The sequence below is a fragment of the Anolis carolinensis genome, chromosome 4 (genome assembly GCF_035594765.1).
Source record: "Anolis carolinensis isolate JA03-04 chromosome 4, rAnoCar3.1.pri, whole genome shotgun sequence".
In the NCBI taxonomy this organism is placed as follows: Eukaryota; Metazoa; Chordata; class Lepidosauria; order Squamata; family Dactyloidae; genus Anolis; species Anolis carolinensis.
Window position 1 is genome coordinate 24,991,857 of NC_085844.1, and position 18,043 is coordinate 25,009,899.

General features: G+C 39.4%; 1 long non-coding RNA gene across 1 annotated transcript in view; it reads right to left on the reverse strand.

Moving 5' to 3' along the window:
* Positions 1-18,043, reverse strand: part of LOC134298636 (uncharacterized) — a 44,237-nt gene that overhangs the window by 15,832 nt on the left and 10,362 nt on the right. The window contains exon 2 of the long non-coding RNA XR_010005728.1: positions 6,211-6,301. This is a non-coding gene — a long non-coding RNA (uncharacterized LOC134298636). The remainder of the gene's footprint in view (positions 1-6,210; positions 6,302-18,043) is intronic.

The window sequence follows — 18,043 nt, forward strand, 5'->3', positions numbered from 1 at the left end:
ATTATTATTATTATTATTATTATTATTATTATTAATAATAATAATAATATAAATATATTGTTTTTTCTCTAGATTCTATTGTATGCACTTCAATTTTTGCTTCTTACAAATTTCTGTTTAGCTATTTTGAGCAAACTTGGGAAATATGATGTGGTGGTTTTCCATGATCTGTTCTGAATAATACAATAATAATAGTTTATTTGTATCCCGCCCTCTCTCCCCAGGGGACTTGGGGCAGCTTACAACATAAGGCTATCATCATGTCCTGTTTCTCATATCCCAAACCCATTAGCATCTTTGACCATTGCTTCCAATTTTATTGAAGTTGCTATTACTTCAGGTCAAATGAAACTGAAAGGCAATGTAGTTTTCTATGGTTCACAAATCACTTTGTCAAGGTCTTCTACCCAAAATTTTTGGCATTATTAAAATATTGGCCAATACTCAGCATATCTGATATATATGGTGATGCTATTCAGCAAGGCCAACTTTTTTGTGGGAGATTTTTTGGTATAAGGTCCAACACACCATAATATATCTTCTTGGTTCTGCAGTTTGCAGAAGACCATACAAAGGATAAAGGCAGGGTGCATCTATCTCTTCTTGTGCTATTCTTCTCCTTCTCCACTAAACTAAACAGGCACCTGTTAAATTTATTTTAAATTTGATGGTTCACTAGGTAGTGCTAATCTTGTGAGATAGTGCAAAGATGGAGCTGGTACACATTTTCTGGGGTGTACTGAGCATCCAACTTCTGAACTTTCTTTCAGTCCACTTGCAAATCAACCACACCTGTATCTCCTTCTTTTCATGTACTGTTCTCTGTCTTTGGTTCTCTCTGTAGTATTCACCTTACCTCTTTGTTTAGGTTATACAGCTGCTTGTGGTCTCCCAAATATGTATATTATCTGTATTTTTGTGAGAGGTTCAACATTTTGTTCCAAGGACAAGAGGTGATAACCATGATCACTTCCAGAAAACTGTAGCCCAAATCCTATGTTGACTCAGTAGTCAATAATGACTGATAAGGTTTATTCTAGTTGTGGTTAAATAATCAGGCGTAATTAATCTGAACAGTTTTTTAAAAAATTAAATGAATGAGTTGAACTTTATTGCCTACAGTTCTGCAATCAGCATCTCCCCTGGCACTTCCTGGGATGTTGCAGTCCAAAAAGTAACTTTCCCAAGCCCTTAGTTACTTATTATTTCTAATTGTACTTTGTGCTCTAGTTTTATAATATGCTTATTTGAATATGTGATAACGCAAGAACAGAAGCTGTTATAAGAAATAAACAGATAATAAAATCCATTGCCAACCACATCAAAGCTTATCACTCCAAAAGCAAAATGCAATGGTTGCAGCATGTTTACACATCTACACTTCCAGCAGATGTGCATTTTTAATATAGCAAGTCAACAATATCCATAAGTTTATTACCATTTTTAAAAATGCAGAAGCTCATTCTTCCATTTATTATTGTGCAAATTGGTAGTTATCACCATGGATAGAGAGTGTTACCTAGTGGCATGATCAAGGGAATGAAGTGGATCACTAATTGTAGGTGTACATTTGCAAAAATTAAAAAATGATTTGATGTGATGCTTACTTTTTGAAAAAACCTTTCAAAAATACATTCAGATAAACGTTTCAAATAGGCTTCACAAGATTAAGGTAAGATTTTATTTATTTAGCTAATAGTATGGACTTTTATAAGACAACATATTCTAAGCAAAATTGTATTGTATTTTATTTTAGAACTGTTCATTCTCTGACATTTCCATTCAAAAGTAATTGTTTATAGTGGACAGTCAATGCTTTGTGAGCTGGTTATTGAAAAAACAATCACTTTAATGAGCTTCTACAACAATGATTCTCAACCTGTGGGCCACCAGGTGTTTAGGCCTACAACTCCCAGAAATCCCAAACAGTTTACCAGCTGTTAAGACAAAACATCTGGGGACCCATAGGTTGAGAACCACTGTTCTACATCATCTTGAGTGAAGATATTACTTTTGTTTTACCATGTTGAATAATCGCCATGAAATAACATCTACTATTAAAAATCAGCTTTGGGGTAAATGACAAGCCACATGGAGAGTTAGGAAAAGTAACATTTTGACTACAACTCCCAGAGTTTCCCAACCAGTGCATCCAAAGAGATATTTTTTCCACCAGAGGGGTTGATCACACCCTCCAAGTTATGATTCATTGGTCTTCTTATATCACAAGTACAATGTAGCAGTGTAATGCAGGAGTTAAGAAAAGCTGATTTTGGATGACATCTATATGCTACACAATTGTTTCACTATGATTCCACTCCAACTGCCATAGCTGAATTGAATCATAGGGTTTGCAGTTTGGGACATCACTAGAAGTCCTGGCAGAGAATTCTAAGGAGCCATCTCTAAAGTGCACATCCCATGATTACATAGGACGTAATCATGCCAAATAAAATGGAATGATTGTGCTATAATTGTTTAGGGCAAAAGAGTTCATAGTTATGAATCATTCATCTTTCAGCCCCTTCTTTAGAAAACAGCCTTAAAAGCACTAGAGACAAAAAAAACTATGTCTGAATCACCTCAACTTCATTTTTCTCTGCCCACAAGTCATGTGCTAAGCCACCTTTGGGTAAGGGCTCTTGTCTGTGTACAGGAGGATTTATTGCAGATGTGCAAAAGAGAAGAGGAGTCTTCCTTTATTAACCACATTCCAGAAGAGCCAGACTATGTTTATCTGAAGGTCTTTGCTTTGGCTAAATTTAACATCTACCTACAGAACCTCTCCACTCCAAACAGTCCTTTTATGAAGGTCAGGCATTCCTATTCATTTGGATTATTGTTATGCACTAAACATCTGGCTTTTCTCTGCCAAGCTCACCTTCAGTTCTGCCTTAATTAATACTGTAATGTTATGGACTTTGGAACTTTTTAAAAGTTTTGTTTACAAGACAAGTTAAGCTGAAATATGGTTATGTATGTGTTGCATTGTATATATAGTAAGGTAAGGTGAGACTATGGCATGTTGGGAATGACTGATGATCCAGTGAATATTTGAGGGTATATTAAAAGGCTGGTGGATAGGACAATCAGTCAGAATGAGAAATATGGGTCCATCAGGGACAATAATTGGTTAAACAGGTAGTTTGGTTCAACTGGGGTTATAAAAAGTTAGCAACAATACACAGCTAAGCCCTGAAATTCTTTTAACCATAATCTTTAACTTGAACTTCTATTTAATATAGATCAAATTTCCCTTATCCAAAATGTTTGGGACCAAAAGTGTTTTGAATTTTGGATTACCTGTATTCACATCTATATACACAATGAGATGCCTTGAAGTCTGAATACAAAATTCATTTATGCTTTGTATATACCTTATACACATAACCTGAAGTTAATTTTAATCAATATTTTTAATAACTTTGTGCATGGCACAAAGTTTGCCTACATTGAACCATCAGAAGCAAAGATGTCTCTATCTCAATCATCTGTGTGGACAATTTTGGATTTCAAGATAAGGGATGTTCATGCCTCTGGGAATGCTAGAGTAGTATTGCTGGAAATGTTTGATTTCAAACATATGGTACCAGTGGTGGCAGCATGTGGTTCAAGGTTAGTGGTGCCCAGTGTTGGGATTATATACATAATCTACACAAATATCCACACATTCTCCATATTTGATAGCCTAACAGTAGGAGGGGATCAGCTTTCCACTCTTGATAGCAGGAATAAGACAGATGGACGACCCCAAGTTCTAATATCTCATATATGTCATAATTTATAGACTTAAGCAGATTTCTATCCACTTAAAAAGTATAGGTAAAGGTATCTCCTTGACATTATGTCTAGTCGAGTCCAACTCTAGGGAGTGGTGCTCATCTCCATTTCTAAGCCAAAGAGCTAGTGTTGTCTGCAGATGCCTCCCAAGTCATGTGGCCAGCATGACTGAATGGAGCGCATTACCTTTGCACCAAAGCAGGACCTACTGATCTACTCACATTTTCAAACTGCTAGGTTGGCAGAAGCCAGGGCTAACAATGGGAGCTTACCCCATCCTGCAGATTTGAACCACCAACCTTCCGGTCAGCAAGTTCTTCAGCATAGCGGTTTAACCCAATGTGCTACCACGGCCTCTCTATTCACATGACATGGCATTATTCATATATAAGAGTGAGTCTCCCAGTATGTATGCAATGTTTGCACACACTAGTTCTTCCTGGCTTCCTAATCCCACAGGTGTGTGTGTGAGAGACAGAGGGGGGGGGGGACTTCATCACCTGTTGATTTATGGCGACTCAATGAATTTCTTAGACAAGGAATCCTCACAGGTGGTTTTTGCCAGTTCCCTCCTCTGAAACAGAGCCTAAAGGGCTGATCCTGCCTAGCTTTCTAAATCAGTCAGGATTTGGGGCTTTTAGGGTGTTTAGTCTTAATCCCACAGATACTGTCAAATGTTTTATCCTGAAAATACTGACTATAGTCTTGGGTTACCTGTGCTGGCTGATGCTAAACATATTTTTTTTCCCGAGGCCAGTGATCAGGGCACCATTTGCTTTAGCCTAACTTCACATAATACTAGTGATCTATTATCAAATTCTTCTGCATTGTTACAACAAAAAATGGCTAAATCCCTTTCCTAGGAATATAGAAATATTACTTTCAGGGGGACTATTTGTCAATCTCCTGACAGTCAGAAATCTTCCAATTGCTATGTAAAACAATAAAAAGTAATTGATTCCCAAAATCTATATCTTTGTCCTAAGTGGAAATTCTAGAGATGGCCATATCCTTGAGCTCTGATCCTCCTCTCAGGCCCCTTCTACACTATCCTTATATCCCAGGATATGATCCATATTATCTTCTTATCTCAGATCATATGGCAATGGAGACTCATATAATCCATCTGAAAGCGGATAACCTGGGATCAAATCCTGGGCTATAAGGACAATGTAGAAGGGGCCTCAGTAGTTTGTCTTCAAACAAATAAACAGCCCTACCAATGTTACTTGATTAAAACAGACAGACATGGAGATCATAACTACACATCACCTATAACATTTCATATACAGTAGAGTCTCACTTATCCAACATAAATGGGCCAGCAGAATGTTGGATAAGCGGATATGTTGGATAATAAGGAGGGATTAAGGAAAAGCCTATTAAACATCAAATTACGTTATGATTTGACAAATTAAGCACCAAAACATCATGTTTTACAACAAATTTGACAGAAAAAGTAGTTCAATACACAGTAATGCTATGTAGTACTGTATTTATGAATTTAGCACCAAAATATCACAATGTATTGAAAACATTGACTACAAAAATGTGTTGGATAATCCAGAACGTTGGATAAGCGAGTGTTGGATAAGTGAGACTCTACTATATTAGCAATTGAAGAGCATTGCCATATGTTAGCTATTGAAGAAAATTTTGTAAGCTGGTAGCATAATTTTTCACAGACCTAAGTATTACTGCATCAGATGCTTGAGCCTATGAGAGTTTATGCCACCAGACTCTTTCTCTCAGTGTTAAAAATACAAGATTCTTTCACATTCAAGATAAAGGATATTTCTCATAAAAACATGAAAAATGGCTTCATCTTTCAAAATTTTTAGTCAGAAAGATTTTCAATAAATTACAGTGTATCTTCAAAGAACAAAAGCTGAACTTCTTATCTCATCAAACAAGGACTCAGAGAAATTGACAAGGAAATCCTAGTTCTGACATTATACCATAGTTCAAATCCCTGGTGTTTACAGTCTACATAAGTAAGTTGGAGTCTTCATTAAAATCTTTCCTAATAGGAGACAAGTTATAAAAGCTCTCTTGCTTTTCTGCTGATGTAACACAGCCAAAATCTCTAACTTGAATGTAGCTACAACAATTTACAGCAGCTGGGAAGCAAGCCCAAGTGAGGCAGTTGGGGGTTCACATTTTGTTATATGTTATACCGAAAGAAACCCCCACCAGTTCCTAATTGATCTGTTATCATTACCCAGACGTCGTCCTTTTGTTTCTCCTAACTTTCTTTTCCAATAGAGAGCTTAAATTTCTATAACAATTTTATATGTTTCCAAATGTGTCATTTAAATATGTCCGCTGGGAAGTCGTCTTTCATCCCGTTATTTCTATTGAGACCATTCTAATCTCTGAATAAAGAGGATGATATTTCATGTTAATCAGGTTTTACATTTATGTGCATACCTCAGAGCAAAGCTGTGACAAGTTGGATGCACCCCATCACTACAAGGAGCAAACGGCAATGAGAGGTGAAGTGGTGTCCTTCAATATTGGCCTGCAGGAGAAAGTTGCACATGAATTGTGGAGTATGAGTAAGGGCCCTTCCACGCTGCCCTCTACCCCAGGATCTGATCCCAAATTATCTGCTTTAAAATGGAATATATGAGTCCCCACTATGAGATCACCTGGAATAAACAGATAATCTGGAATAGTCATGTGCATTCGGGACTTACCTTGTTCTGTTTCATGTCCCGGCTTTTGGCGAGGCCCTAATCCATTTTCATCTGACCTCTTGAAATCGGGAGACATTGTTTTGTTTTTATTTTGTTTTGTTTTGTTTTTCGGAGGGGGAGAGGTGTTGGCTAAGGCCACAGCACCAGCTAGCCAGGCCTGTGCACATAGGCCTAAAGCCTGCACCCATAGGCCCGGACGCCTGGCCCTATAGGTGCAGGTTTTGGGCCGTGCCTAGCCGTGCCTCGCAAGGCCTACAGCTGATTGCCAAGTAAGGATTGGTCCTTATTTGGCATTCAGCTGTAGGCCCTGCAAGGCCCGGGTTTGTAGGCCCAAAGCCTGCACCCGTAGGCCTGGGTTTGGGCCTACAGGTGCAGGCTTTGGGCCTACACACCCGGGCCTCGCAGGGCCTACAGCGGATCGATCTGAAAGGCAGGCTTGGAGTCGATACTGGCTCCCACCTGCCTTTCGTTTCGAGTCAATTTTTGTTTCATCAGGGGTCTTTCTGTTTCAGGCCATCCAAATGGACAATACAAAATGGAAACACAAATGAAACAAATAGGACAAATACCGCGCACATCTCTACTCTGGAATCAGATCCTGGGATAAAGGAGCAGTGTGGAAGGGCCCAAAAATAATGTTTTACTAACTAACTAGTCCAAATGTGCATACAGGCTAAGACATATGTTTCTTTTGAAACATTCAGTGAAGGCTGATGGCTTCCATATCAGTAGAGTAGTGAATCTGCTCATGATTTTAGTCGGAACTGTAAAGGAGTTATTCTAGCCACTAAATCCTATCACATAAATATTAATTTAATTAATTACAGTATTTATATTCCGCCCTTCTCACCCCGAAGGGGACTCAGGGCGGATCACATTATATACATATAGGGCAAATATTCAATGCCCATATACACATAGAACTGAGACAGAGACAGACGCAGAGGCAATTTAACTTCTCCTGAGGGAATGTTCGATTCCGGCCACAGGGGGGAGCAGCTGCTTTATCATTCACTGTGGCAGCACTTCCTAATTTCAACGTCGTAAATTAGTTAAATTTGCCTCCCCACTTTATAAGTGGTGCCTTTTTTCCTACTTGATAGATGCAACTATCTTTCAGGTTGCTAGGTCAGCAACGAGCAGGGGCTATTTTTTATTTTATTTTTAATTGACAGTTGCTCACCCTGCCATGGGCTGGCCTCGAACTCATGACCTCATGGTCAGAGTGATTTATTGCAGCAGGCTGCTCACCAGCCTGCACCACAGCCCGGCCCCAAGAAATAGGTTCAGTGCCTTGGGATGTTCCTTTATAGTTCTGACTAGAACCTAGAGCACATGCTCTCCCCTATTGACTTAGAAGCCACCACCTGCTATGAAAACAATTGGACACTGTACTCTCAGGAGAAAGTCCAGTGACACCAATGGAAGTTTCCCTCTGACAGTTCATACTGGTATGTGTGAAAGATGGAAAGGAGGAAATTGATCCATTGAGTGCAAAAAGGGCTAATCCAGAGCAAACCCCTTCATGGCTACCAAATTAGACCCATTAGAGGCACGAATTTAATGTCACATCTATTCTGGTCCCAGTATATATACCTACTTTAGAAACAGTTGCAGACTGTTACCATATCACACATGGCCTCATTAGGAGAAGGTTCAAAGCACTGTGGAAAACTGATCTATCCAAACTTGAACTGTTCAGTGGCAAAAGATTGCGCTATAATATTTATCCCCAGGGAAATGTGAGCAAGATGAAAACAGTATATAAGTAAAGAGAGTGGCTGAAAACAAATACAAGAAAGTAGTGGAGACAGTCAGCCAAGAAAAGCGTAAACGGCTTCATACTAGGACATCAGAAGATCTTTACAATCCTGTATGAACCAAACCTTTAACTGTTATAATAATGAGAAGGTCTTGTGATAGGAAGCTTGCTTGGTGGTGACGTAAGATAAGGAATTTTGGGGAGCTACTTAGTTAAGGAACTCTGTCCTGAGGGAAAGCCTAGTGGCTCCATTATTGATGGCTTTTAGATGAACAATGGAGACCTTTTGAATGGGTCTTATTGAACTGAAGTGGGGTCTCACCCTAAAATGGCACAAATGGGAGTCTGTCCCAGAATGGTGGAAGGACCCCCAGTTAATGTTTTAATGTCCTGGGGTTTCTACACATTTTAGAATTACTGCAGTTTGACACAACTTTAACTGCCATGGCTCAATGCTATGAAATCATGAAATCAAGGTCTGCATTACGTCTACAGTGTAGATGCACTCCTGGTCATCTTAGACTCCTTTTACACTCCGAAATAAAATCCAGATTATCTGCTTTGATAATCTGGATTATATGCAGTGTAGAAGGGGCCTTATTCTTTTTGTTGCAGTTCAGTAGTTATCGAGATTGTCATATATTTCTTCTTTATAGTGAGTAATTACACAGTAAGCTGTCCTTTTCTGGAGGTAGAATTTAGACAGACAGGTCTGGAGGTAGAATTTAGACAGACAGACAGAAGGAAGCAGTTTGATAGGCAGACTGTTACCCCAATTAATGACCTGAATTGACCTTGCACCATTTATGGCCAGGTTTGTTTAGGAGAAACAAATGAACTAGTTAAAACTGGAACCAAGAGAGAGAGTCCTGTGTCCTTCTGCCTCCACTTTGTAACCATGTTTGGCTCTGTGAATGGTCTCCTCTATTGCTTTTGGTTCCTGTGAGAACCTCCTTAATGCAGACAAATAATGACTGACATGTGAAAACAACACCGCAAACAGCCCAAAAGGAAGCAACAAATGCACTTGATCACAGTAGAGTGAATATCTTTGTTTGCGTGTAAATGCACATTCCTGAATGAAATAGAGCTATTCACTTACATTCCTGCAGACAACAAGAGGGAGAGTAATTACTTAGTGTAATGGGTAGATGGGATCATTTTTGAATACACATTCAGAAAATCTTTACCATTTCTCCCGACGGTCAACAAAACACGGAAGAGAACTAAAGCCTGGAGATTGAGAGGTGGGGAGAGATAAAACTTCAACTCCAGATATGAAATAATTTTCCAAATGTATTATTGATGATGGAAAATGATCTCTTTTAAATGAAAGGCTGAAAGTTACTTTGATATTTCCTTGTTCTATCAGGCTATATGTCAGAGAAAGGAATCGACAAAACCAACTCTCAGTATTCCTTGCCTATGAAAGAAAATTTGCCTTAATTCAGCCAGTGACTTGAAGGCAAATATACACCCTAGATTCAAGGGTTTATTGGGTCCCTTCTACACAGCTGTATAAAATCCAGATTATCTGCTTTGAACTGGATTATATGGCAGTGTAGACTCAGATGTGGATCATCTGCCTTGATATTCTGGATTATATGACAGTGTATATGGAAGATAGATGCTTTTGAACTGTGGTGTTGGTGGAAAATTCTGAGAATGCTTTGGACTGCAAGAAGATCCAACCAGTCCATACTCCATAAAATACAGCCCAACTGCTCACTGGAGGGAAGGATATTAGAGGCAAAGATAAAGTACCATGGCCACATGATGAGAAGACAGGAAGGCTTCGAGAAGATAATGATGCTGGGGGAAATGGAAGGAAAAAGGAAGAGGGGCTGACCAAGGGCAAGATGTATGGATGGTATCCTTGAAGCAACTGACTTTACTTTGAAGGAGCTGGGGATGGTGATGGCTGACAGGGAGATCTGGCACAGGCTGGTCCATGAGGTCACGAAGAGTCGGAAGCAACTGAACGAATAAACAACAAGAATGGCAGTGTAAGAAGGGCCCTCAGTGTGTGTTAGCAGCCTCACAGAATTATCATATTGCCATAATAGATTATAGTTAATTTGAGAACACAGATTTGTTGATTTAAAAATTGCAGAAACTAAGATTTCATTATTTACTTTTTTCATAAACTTAGAGGTGGAGAGGGATCACAAACAAATAATTGTGAATGGGGAGAGAAGTGACAAGTAAGAAAATGGAAAGTTGTTGAACTTTATTTGAAAAGCAGCTTTCCTTCAAACACCCTACTCTTAACACTGCTACATCACAACAGTAACATAACAGGATAAAATATCTGATATTGTTTTGGGGTAGAATCTGGGATGGTCTCACTTGAGCCATGAGGAGAGGTAAGAAATAATGATAATAATGATAATAATAATGATTGAAAAATTGAAAAGTCAATGACAGATCCCAAATTTAGACTCTACAAACAATAGATCACATCCTCAGCTGCTGCCAGAAGATTGCACAGACAGACTACAAGCAGAGGCATAACACCGTTGCTCAGATAATTCATTGGAACTTGTGCCACAAATACCATTTGCCTGCAACAAAGAACTGGTGGGATCACAAGCCGGAAAAAGTTACAGAGAATGAACATGTCAAGCTACTTTGGGACTTCCGAATTCAGACAGACAGAGTTGTGGTGCACAATACTCCTGACCTCACGATCATGTTAAAAAACAAAGTATGGATTGTCGATGTTGCAATCCCAGGTGACAGCAGAATTGAGGAGAAACAACTGGAAAAGCTGACACAATATGAGGATTTAAAGATTGAATTACAAAGACTCTGGTACAAGCCAGTCAACGTGGTCCCAGTAGTGATAGGCACACTGGGTGCAGTGCCTAAAGACCTTGGCCTGCACTTAAACACAATCGGCACTGACAAAATTACCACCTGCCAGCTGCAGAAGGCCACCTTACTGGGATTTGCATGCATTATTTGCCAATATATCACACAGTCCTAGACACTTGCGAAGTGTCCGGCATGTGATCCAATACAACAGCCAGCAGAGTGTCTGCTGTGGACTGATCTTGTTGTGTTTCAAATAATAATAATAAAAGCACATGCTTGGCTCTGCATAATCAGCTGTTGTCTTAAATTGGATGTTGCTACTTTTTATCTAGCTATGGGCCCTCTACACTGCTAAATAATCCAGTTCAAAGCAGATAATCTGGATTTTATACAGCTCTGTAGAAGGAGCCTGAGTTGAGTTTACTTGACAATTTTTCTCCTGCTGTTATATGTGTTTGAAACAATATGCATTCTGTGCTGAGATTCTACTGTGCTTGGAACTCTCTGCGCCATAGCCTTGCAAAAATAAAAGTAAGACCCCAACAAAGCACAAACTTTCCTCTAATTACCTTTACACTCTGGAAATTCTCAAATATTACAGAGCTTTTACCTTAGAGTATTTTGCCTATATTATAAGCATATTCATTCCCAATTCATGGATCTAAATTTGGAAAAAGTCCCAGGCAGGTTTCATAGCTTTTCTGCCTCTCATCTTTCAAATTCCTCCAAAAAATATCTGTGATCTTGACATCCTAACTATAAGGCTAGTAAAAGACATTTATATGTATGTGTTCACTACATGCTTTGCTCAAGAATAATGAAAGCATGCAAATGTTATTTTGTTCTATTGAGTTCTATTAAGTTATATTTCTTTCAATAAAAAGAGGAGGGAAAAAGAATCTGTGTTGGAGGTTGCAAAGTTTCACATGTTAGTATGTTCCGCTGGGGGAAAGTTGGTCAAATCACATCACAGTTCACTATAATCTTAGTGAATACTATTTATCCTTAATTTAGAAGCTGTTTAACTGTTGCTCCTGTAAATATACATGGAATTTTATATTTTACCTCAATTTCCAGCTGTGTTCTGCTTTTGTCCTTTTTACAAGTGAATTTTGTAATAAAGTTGTTTAGAATTTAATTCCTTGATCTCTCCAAAATTGGTGGGGATAGGTAATGTGACAATTTATGTTTTGTCTTGTGCTAACCCTGTTCTTGGAGATATAGTATATTGGGTGCATTATTGATATAAAATACAAAAGAAGTCTGTTTACTATCTAAGCTTGCTGAAAGCATAACATTCATAAGATAAGAGCATCTTCAGATAAGAACATGGCAAGCCACTGTATAATTCCTGTGGATAGTAGTACTTTTATTATGAAGATACATCATGGGGAGAGCAGTGGCATCAGCAAATGCTCTGAAATGTACCAGCTATCTACCATTTGATGCTTGATATAACAAAATGGTGTTGATGCCAGCATGATAGGAAAAAGGTTTGTTTAAATATTTTGCACAATATAATTGGCCCATGGGAAAGAGCTCAGAAAGACATGGCAAGTTTTACATTTTCTAGCAATCTTGAAGAAAATTGTTATGAAGTCCACTATCATTGGTATCTAACCCCACAGATGCTAGCTAAAATATACAAAAGACCTGTGATACGTGAGAAAGAGAAAGTTATGCTCTACCACAACTACCACAAGAGTTAAGAATTATTGGAAGAAGATATATGTCTTTTCTTCTTTGTATGGTGTTGTATTTTTTTCCTGAAAATCAATAAAAATATTACCAAAAAATTAAAATACATAGGTTGCACAAAATAGTGTTTTAAATGAAAGGCAATTTAAAATGCAACTCTCTCATATTAATAGGCATGTCAAATGATAAGACATCCATCTCTGACTGTTTCACCATTATTATTACACCACTAATGAGTGCCCGAGGAGCCCCGGTGGCGAAGTGCGTTAAAGCACTGAGCTGGAGACCGAAAGGTCCCAGGTTCAAACCCCGGGAGCGGAGTGAGTGCCCGTTGTTAGCTCCAGCTCCTGCCAACCTAGAAGTTCAAAAACATCCAATGTGAGTAGATCAATAGGTACCGCTCCAGCGGGAAGTTAACGGCGCTCCATGCAGTCATGCTGGTCACATGACCTTGGAGATGTCTATGGACAATGCCGGCTCTTTGGCTTAGAAATGGAGATGAGCACCAACCCCCAGAGTTGGTCACGACTGGACTTAACGTCAGAGGAAACCTTTACCTTTAAATTAGTGCCCTCCTACTTGCTCTACAACACTCAGTAAAAGGAGAGGGTGACTGGAGAATCATCTGTTTTCCAATTTCTTTGTTTCGGTTCCCCTTAAAAAAACCTATGGTTTGTTGTTTTTGTTAAATGCTCTGGAGTCAGTTCTTACTTATGGCAACTCTAAGGCAAACTTTCACAATTTTCTTGGTAAAATTAGTTTCTAGGTGTTTGCTCAAGCCTGGGAAAGTGTGACTTGCCCACAGGACCGGCCCGAGGAAATTCAAAGGGGTACGCAAATATTTTTTGCGCCCCCTCCCTTGCGCCACAGGAGGCGTGGCCAGGACTACCCCCGCCTCCCATGCCCTAACCCCGCCTCTCACGCCGGGCGGCCATGCCTCCCACGGCGTGGGCGGCGCGGGCTGCGGGGCCAGGGTGCGCGGCGTGGGAGGCTGGGCCAGATGTGGCCCCGCCTCCCACGGGGCGCACCCTGGCGCAGCCAAGCTGCGGCAGGAGTTCTTCCAGGCCGCAGCCTGAAAGGACTCCCGCTGCAGCGGGCCCATGCCGTGGGAGGCGTGGCCGGTCCCGCCTCCCGCGGGGTGCGCGCTGGCCTGGCTGCGCCATGACGCGCCCCGCGGGAGGCGGGGCCAGACCTGGCCCCGCCTCCGCGTCTCACGGCCCCGTCTCCGCCAGGTGTGGCCCCGCCTCCCAGGGGCTCAATAGCGCCCCTGGGAAGGTGGTGCCCAACGCGGGGGCGTGGCCAGCGTGCCATGTTGGGCCGGGCCTGCTTGCCCAAAAGGATTCAATGAATGAGCAAGGATTTGAATCTTTGTTCTCCTAAAGATTTAGTCCAGCATTCAAACCACTACCGTGTTTCCCCGAAAATAAGACCTCCCCAAAGAATAAGACCTAGCAGGGGTTTGGGGGGATTGCCAAATATAAGGCCTCCCCTGAAAGTAAGGCCTAGCAACTAAGGCTGCAGCAGAGTTCCATTGGGAAGCATGGCTGCAGGGCTAAAGCAGCACTCCTCATACACACACCGGAGGGAGGGAGGGAGAGAAAGTGCTTGCTTGTCAGGACCCAGGCTACAGAACACCAATAACCATGCGCAGAGGCCAGATTCTATCTAATATCTTTATTAAAGAAATATATAAAGTCAATAAAAACAAGTGAAGAATATAGTTCAGAAGTAGACCTTTCAGGAAAGGTCAAATATAGTCCAGGAAAATAATGTCCAATATGTGATATTAGAGTCCAAAGTTATAATCCATTAACCAAAACACACACTTTGCCAAGCAATAGTGTGGGGAGATGACAAGGTCTTTTAGTCCATTGAAGCTTGACAACAAGGCTGGAAAACAAACTCGATTCTTGGCTAGAACAAGACTTGAAACGGGGCAAACAAGAAGCAAGAACAAGGTCCGTGGTGAGGTCCGCGACAAAACTTGAAACAAGGCAGGCTTGGAACTTGGTCCGGGAAACAAGGAACTGGGTTACGAAGTCCACACACGATCTCACTCCTCAAGCTGACAAGTTGACTCCGCAAGGTTTCCTTTGCGGGGAAACTCCTAAATAGGGTCTCGTTTCCCGCCAGCAGAACACTTTCCCTGGAGAACGAGAAGTGAAACCCAACTCTGTCCAGATGCATGACTCCTTAGAATTTCCCAAGGGAAGCAGACCTAATCAGCTAGTTGTTTGGCTGCGATTCTGAGGCTCCGGCGATTAGCCTCCCTGGCTCCTCTATCTCTATTATAATTGTCCTTTCGGGAAAACGGGGGAGAATTCTGCCCAAGGCTTGTTTGGCTGACTTCTTGAGGGCAAACATCCTCCAGGTGCAGGGGCTCCGATTCTGGCTGAACCGGTGGAAATCCCATGTTTTCCTCCTCGTCTGCCACAATAGTACTAGGAACGGGACTACAAGGCCCATGAGACATCACATTGCTGGCCTTGCCTTGCCTGTCCCCCAGCCTCCGTGGCTGCTGCTGCGCTGCCGTTTCTTCCTCCGGAGACAAGGCCATGCTTCCTGGCCATGCTTGATTCGCCCCCAAGGCTTCTGATTGGCTCCTGGAGCCAGGGCAAGGGAAGGAGGGAGGGAAGGAAGAGGGCTTTTCACTCGTACCGCTCTTTCAGTTTCTTAAAGGTACAGGAAGCATTGGGATTCTCCTCTCATCCTTATTCCTATCCTATGCCCTGAAACATTATTTTATACTATTATTCTATTGCCATATTATTATCATCATATTCTGTTACTATTATTATATCCCATTATTATATTATCCTATTAATATATTTTATATCATTATATTATATTTTTCTATTATTATTATTATATCATTATATTATTATTCTATTATTATTCTATTATATTTTCATATTATTATTCTGTTATTATTATATTCCATTTTATATTATCCTATTAATATATTTTATATCATTATATTCTATACTATTATTCAATTATATTATCATATTATTATTTTATCATTATTAGCATATTCTTTTATTATTATTATATTCCATTTTATATTATCCTATTAATATATTTTATATCATTCTATTCCATTCTATTATTCTATTATATTATCCTATTATTATATTATCTAATTAATATATTGTATATCATTATATTATTATTATATTATCATATTATTATTATAGTATATTATATTATTCATCATTCATGACTACATTGAAACTAGAATAGAGAGAAATCTTGTGAAACCTAAACTGCAAGAGGTACCATAGATTGTTGCACATGTAAATAATGGTAGTAACAAGAAATTCTTGATAGGATTCACAGTTTGTCTGGTTATGCTGGTTTGTGATGACAACTACTTTACAGTATATAATAAATGTTCATTTTGTTGTTCAACAATAAATGTGAGCTCTTCTTCATGGAAAAATAAGACATCCCCTGAAAATAAGACCTAGTGCATCTTTGGGAGCAAAAATTAATATAAGACCCTGTCTTATTTTCAGGGAAACAGGGTATATTGGCTCTCTATCTGTGTTTTGGGGGTATTCTTCTTCCGAAGGGAAGGGCACCATGTTTAAAATATGTGCATGTTTTCATTCATCTGCCATCTAACTAAAGGTTGTTGTATGCATTTTTGCATAGAACATGGTTGGATGCTTTCTTTAAAGTCCTTTAATATAACAGTTTTTAGTACAAAGTACATCTGGTCCACATTCATTTCTATACTCTGGAAGTGTGTTAAGATAAATAAAGGATGTGATATAATTCAACTGGAACAATAAATCCATCAGTTCTATCAGAAAATGAAGTTTCATAAAGTTACTTTATTTTTATTTGAAAACTATTATCAAAATTCCCCAGCCAATATGTCCACAAGTCATGCTGCTTGGTAATTCTGGGTGTTACAGTGAAAAGTAACTTCTCAAAAAAAAAAAAAAAAGAAAGAAAGAAAAGGAAAGGAATGGAAATGTTAGATAGCCAGTCACTCTGGAAACCTTAGTCCAAAATGTATATGTTTCCAAATTCACACAATTTGTTTCTCAGCCACAAAAAGTCCAGCTTATGATTATGGAGGTTAGACATCCAACTTGTGGCTATGGTTTTATTACATTCCCACAATGCATCTTCAGAACATTATAAATCTATATCTGCCTATATATAATTTTTTTAAAAAGCTGTATTTTATAGCTGCTGCATTGTTGGTGCTGAGGGCATCCATCTGAAATCCCCAGCGCATGCTCTTTATGATGTTTGGAGAGATAAACAGCAGAGCTCATGCTCCCCTGAGCCTCTGAATTATTTAAAGCAGCATGATTTAATGCTGGCAACTTTTGGCTCTCTCACCTTAGGGCTGAATTTGTCAAATATACATTATTGGAAGGTGGTATCAAGGGCTAGGATTGCTAAGACTAAAAGCGTATGGTTTGAAACAGTGTCCCGCAGTGGCAAACATGTAGTACTGCAGCTTCCCTGGAAGAATGTTGCATTTTGACTATCCTAAATATCAAGGTGGAGGAGAAGGGGGAGAATAATAATAATAATAATAATAATAATAATAATAATAATAATAATAATAATAAATGAGTTTTCTCTCATGTTTATTTCTGATCTTTAATCCTTTTATGGCAGACAGGACCAACATGGTCTCTTCTTGTGGCAACCTCATGTAATTCATAGGGTTTCTTTAGGCAAGCAAACAACAGAGGCGGTTTAGTCAGCCCTTTCCTCTGAAATTGGCCAGCTCAAATCCAAGAAAAAATAATTAAGTTTGTGTAGTTTTTGATAAACACTCTCCAAAATTTCTTCCCCAATTTACCAGTGAGAGCAAGAGATACCAACAGATGCATTTAATCCTGAAGCCACATTGGTTATTCTGGTGCTTTTATAAACTTTATCTTCCAAACAGAACCAAGGAGTTAATAAGCATGAATAACAATGCACAGCCCACCCAGAACAACTATTTCAATTACAGCTCAGAAAGTGCTTCATCAATGCAAAACACGATTATCATATTCTCTGTGCAAAACTGAGACAGGAATATTGCAGCAAAAAGCATATCCTGCTTCATGTGCAGAAGAAGAATAAGGTTGCACTAAATTGACTGACTGTAACTGATTAAAGTTTTGCCTACTCTAGTAAAGGCCATGCATTCCAGCCTTATGTATATGGATAATGCATCCCTTGATATTTGCAGGTTTCATTTTTGCAGATTTGGTTATTCATGGATTTGATTTTAAATGTTCTCTTTAAGAACTTCTAGATCCTCTAGTAT